The 5,000-nt window shown below is 52.7% G+C and overlaps 3 non-coding genes across 3 annotated transcripts in view; all 3 read right to left on the bottom strand.

The window, feature by feature from the left end:
* LOC137930076 (large subunit ribosomal RNA) overlaps nucleotides 1–440 on the bottom strand; it is a 4,034-nt gene extending 3,594 nt beyond the window's left edge. Inside the window, exon 1 of the ribosomal RNA XR_011108887.1 lies at nucleotides 1–440. This exon is cut by the window's left edge and continues 3,594 nt beyond it. This is a non-coding gene — a ribosomal RNA (large subunit ribosomal RNA).
* A 1,174-nt stretch (nucleotides 441–1,614) lies between these two features.
* On the bottom strand, nucleotides 1,615–1,771 carry LOC137930081 (5.8S ribosomal RNA). Its single transcript, XR_011108888.1, has one exon. It is a non-coding gene; the product is annotated as a 5.8S ribosomal RNA (ribosomal RNA).
* Nucleotides 1,772–2,578: 807 nt separating this feature from the next.
* On the bottom strand, nucleotides 2,579–4,482 carry LOC137930071 (small subunit ribosomal RNA). The gene has a single exon (XR_011108882.1). It is a non-coding gene; the product is annotated as a small subunit ribosomal RNA (ribosomal RNA).
* Nucleotides 4,483–5,000: the final 518 nt, after the last annotated feature.

Raw genomic sequence — 5,000 nt, 5'->3', positions numbered from 1 at the left:
CAGGTTTACCCCTGAACGGTTTCACGTACTCTTGAACTCTCTCTTCAAAGTTCTTTTCAACTTTCCCTCACGGTACTTGTTCGCTATCGGTCTCGCGGTTATATTTAGCCTTAGATGGAGTTTACCACCCACTTAGGGCTGCACTCTCAAGCAACCCGACTCTTAGGAGAGTCCCTCTCGCCGCCGCCCTCCGTCGCTACGGGCCTGGCACCCTCTGCGGGAAAACGGCCCCGTTCAAGACGAACTTGGACAGGAGTATCGACGACGAGAAAGCGGAACCTCCCGAACACCACATCTCCCGCGCTCGAGACGATCGCGGGATTCAGTGCTGGGCTCTTTCCTGTTCGCTCGCCGCTACTAGGGAAATCCTTGTTAGTTTCTTTTCCTCCGCTTACTAATATGCTTAAATTCGGCGGGTGATCCTCCCTGATCTGAGGCCAACGATAAAAATTCGAGGCAGACGCGATATCCGTACGCGACGTCCCTTATTATATTTTTGACGACGACGAACCGACGGACCGCGCGCGCAAGCAAGCAAGCGCGCACGGCGGCCGGTCGTCGTCGCGGGACGCCCTTCGGACGTCGAGTCCGCCTACCGTACACCACCCCCACCGTCGCGATCATCGCGCGTCGCAGAGCGAGTGCGCGTGCGCGAGGCGCGCGCGTCGCGAGTCCTTAGAGGTCTCTAGACGCGCGCACGCACAACGCAACGCTGCACACACAACACGCGTTGCGCGATGAACGACGACGATGACGATGATGATGATTATGATGATACGAGCGTAAACGAAAATCTCGACACGCATACGCGAGCGCGAGTACTTTTCGTTAGCGATCGATCGTCCGGCCCTTTCGGTATCGGTCCGTATCGATACGATAATATAACGTTCGCACTGGAACGACGACGCGTATCACCGACATAATACGGATGCGTAGCGACGACGAGCGGTGAACTCTCTCGCATCGGGCTAGGCGCGCGCGCACATGAACATCACGTAATGTTTACTTACATATGTTTGTGTGTGCGTTACGCTTGCCGCGCAAGAAAACATTCACCGCCTGCCGGTCGCATCCGTCGGAGACGCGTCGTCTGTGCTTCCGATATATTTTATTATATCGTATACACGAACCGATGAGCTCGGACGAAGACCGCACTACGAAGACTCGCGTCTTAGCGATGCGTGTAATCTTTTCACACTCGTTTCATATTCAATACAATTCGATATATTTAAACGGACCGTAAACGCGCTCCGCGCGTACGCGGACGTGAGGGGTGCAGCACCCCGCCGTCCGTCGTCCGTCGCGAAGAACGTTCAACGGAAACCGTCAATTGTTCGAAAGAGCGCGCGCCCGCTCGCCCGCGCGCGGTAGTGCGGCAGCGGCAGCGCGACGACAGCGACGGCGGATAGTGAGAGAGAGAGAGTGAGAGCCGCGGCGGCGCGGACGAGAGACTCTTATTAGAGATCGTCCCATCGCACCGTCCGCGAGCTCGTTCATCACCCCCCACCAACCCGCCGCCGCCGCGTCGCGCGTCACCGCCGCGCGCATCGACCGGCGCGAGCGCACGTAGCGCGCGTTCTACACCGAACAGTGTGGTTTTTATATTTTAACAGCCGGCCCTCAGACAGGAGTGGTCCTGGATATTTCTCCACGGACCGCAATGTGCGTTCGAAATGTCGATGTTCAAATGTGTCCTGCAGTTCACACTATGACGCGCAGTTAACTGCGTTCTTCATCGACCCGCGAGCCAAGTGATCCACCGTCCAGGGTAATGGTTTTTTCTTAATGTTGTTATTACTTACGGTAGCGGCCTACGGCTCTCGCCGTCGGCCACTTGATTGTCCGTTTTTATGTATTAACGTCGAAAGTTGGTCGAATTCATGTGCGCCGAGGCGTTCATAAAGAAACGGCACCGAAAAAGCTTAACGCCCCGACGCGAATCCTTTAGAATGATGAACGACGACGACCCGCGCACCCCCCAACGAGCTGGCGTGACGCACGACATTGTCATCTTTCTAACCGCTTAAATTTCGTTTTGTATAGCGCCAACCGACAATAAAGGGCCTGAGCTAGGCAGTGGGGATTTTCACCGCTTCGAACGCTCCGTTTGGTATGCCCCGGTCGGCGCTCGTCTCTCGGCGTTTTTCCGCCACCCGGCCGCTTCGACGGCGGCGGAGGCAGCGGCGGCGGTAGCACTTTCGACGAATGCCACCACCGCCACCGGCCACCGCCACGGCGCCGTCGCCGCTGCGCCGTTAGGCGTAATAGACGCTAGAGACAATTATTTCACATTTTATTTTTTATACATATATACAAACACGCACACACACACGCACGCACACGCGCGCGCGCTCGTCCGCATTAGATACGAACAGCAGCGCGCGCGTACGTACATATATATGTATATATGTCGTATATATATATATCATTATGGATGTATTACATATATATATGTGTAAACACGGTATGTACGAAGTCGTCGTCGTCGTCGTCGTCGTCGTCGCAACAGCAACAACAGCAACAGCGGCGCAACAACGTTCGTGAACATATCACGCGTCTCGCACACATACACACACGTTAATGATCCTTCCGCAGGTTCCCCTACGGAAACCTTGTTACGACTTTTACTTCCTCTAAATGATCAAGTTTGGTCAACTTCCCAGCAACGCCGACGGCCGTGAAGCCACCGCGTGTCGGTCCGAAGACCTCACTAAATCATTCAATCGGTAGTAGCGACGGGCGGTGTGTACAAAGGGCAGGGACGTAATCAACGCGAGCTTATGACTCGCGCTTACTAGGAATTCCTCGTTTATGGGGGATAATTGCAAACCCCAATCCCCAGCACGAAGGAGTTTCAACGGGTTGCCCGGGCCTCTAGGCCAGGGAGAACATGCTGATTCCTTCAGTGTAGCGCGCGTGCGGCCCAGGACATCTAAGGGCATCACAGACCTGTTATTGCTCAATCTCGTGCGGCTCGAAGCCGCCGGTCCCTCTAAGAAGAATTTTAATACGTCGCCAGTGAGTTGCGCCACCGGAGCGGCGCACACCTAAATGACGACGCCTATTTAGCAGGCTAGAGTCTCGTTCGTTACCGGAATTAACCAGACAAATCGCTCCACCAACTAAGAACGGCCATGCACCACCACCCACCGAATCAAGAAAGAGCTGTTAATCTGTCAATCCTTCCGGTGTCCGGGCCTGGTGAGATTTCCCGTGTTGAGTCAAATTAAGCCGCAGGCTCCACTCCTGGTGGTGCCCTTCCGTCAATTCCTTTAAGTTTCAGCTTTGCAACCATACTCCCCCCGGAGTCCAAAATCTTTGGTTTCCCGGAAGCTGCCCGCCGAGCCATCGTAGTAACGTCGGCGGATCGCTAGATGACATATTTACGGTTAGAACTAGGGCGGTATCTAATCGCCTTCGAACCTCTAACTTTCGTTCTTGATTGATGAAAACACCTTTGGCAAATGCTTTCGCTGATGTTCGTCTTGCGACGATCCAAGAATTTCACCTCTAACGTCGCAATACGAATGCCCCCAGTTATCCCTATTAATCATTACCTCGGAGTTCTGAAAACCAACAAAATAGAACCGAGATCATATTCTATTATTCCATGCACGAAATATTCAAGCAGCATTTTGAGCCCGCTTTGAGCACTCTAATTTGTTCAAAGTAAAATTGTCGGCCCATCTCGACACTCACCGAAGAGCACCGCGATAGGATTTTGATATTGAACCGCCGTTTTACCGACGGCTCACCGACGATATGCTCCGCAGACGTGTCAGTATCACCGCGGATGCGGTGCACCGACAGCGCGGCGCACAAATGCAACTACGAGCTTTTTAACCGCAACAATTTTAGTATACGCTATTGGAGCTGGAGTTACCGCGGCTGCTGGCACCAGACTTGCCCTCCAATTGTTCCTCGTTAAAATATTTAAAGTGTACTCATTCCGATTACGAGGCCTCGTAAGAGTCCCGTATCGTTATTTTTCGTCACTACCTCCCCGTGCCGGGAGTGGGTAATTTGCGCGCCTGCTGCCTTCCTTGGATGTGGTAGCCGTTTCTCAGGCTCCCTCTCCGGAATCGAACCCTGATTCCCCGTTACCCGTGACAACCATGGTAGTCGCAGAAACTACCATCGAAAGTTGATAAGGCAGACATTTGAAAGATGCGTCGCCGGTGCTGGACCATGCGATCGGCAAAAGTTATCCAGATTCATCAAAATTAACGACTTCGGACGCGAGGCCCTCCGTCGATTGGTTTTGATCTAATAAAAGCACTCATCCCATCACTGGTCAGAGTTCTGATTGCATGTATTAGCTCTAGAATTACCACAGTTATCCAAGTAACCGAGGTAAGATCTAAGGAACCAAAACTGATATATTGAGCCATTCGCGGTATCGCCTTAATACGGCTTGCACTGAGACATGCATGGCTTAATCTTTGAGACAAGCATATAACTACTGGCAGGATCAACCAGGGAGCTAGCTAGAGCTAACACACACCAACACCGCACATACGAGAGATATGAGGGTGATGATGATATGATAGACGTGTGACAAGCGACGCGTCGGACGTTCGAAACGCCGTGACGCGCCGGTGCCTAGGTAGCTTTTTGCGTGCGTGCGTGCGTGCGTATTTATTACAATACACACACAACACCACACCGCAACAACAAAATGAATTCGTTTTTCTATCTGTTCACGGAGGAAAATGTATATCTCAACACTCGCCTCGCGTTCGTCCAGATTTACTTTGGACGCGGCATCGCGTCCGATTCATCGGAACGTTCTTTGACGAGACACATACAAATCTTCACTTTTATAAAATATCGTTTCGCAAAACGAACAATGACCGATTTCCAGCCCGGTTTTAGAGAGATCCGAAATCCTTGATTTATATATCATGATCGACCGTCGCGCGACTAGCGCGCGACGAGCTCGTTGATGCGATGCGTTAAGGGCCGCCCCGAAGTCGACTCGGGAGCCCAACGCCGTTCGC

This window comes from Battus philenor, unplaced genomic scaffold, assembly GCF_028537555.1.
Source record: "Battus philenor isolate CCGP_79_NKW_IND1 unplaced genomic scaffold, ilBatPhil1.0.hap1 SCAF_57, whole genome shotgun sequence".
Taxonomy (NCBI): domain Eukaryota; kingdom Metazoa; phylum Arthropoda; class Insecta; order Lepidoptera; family Papilionidae; genus Battus; species Battus philenor.
This window is presented reverse-complemented; position numbering and strand designations above follow the sequence as displayed.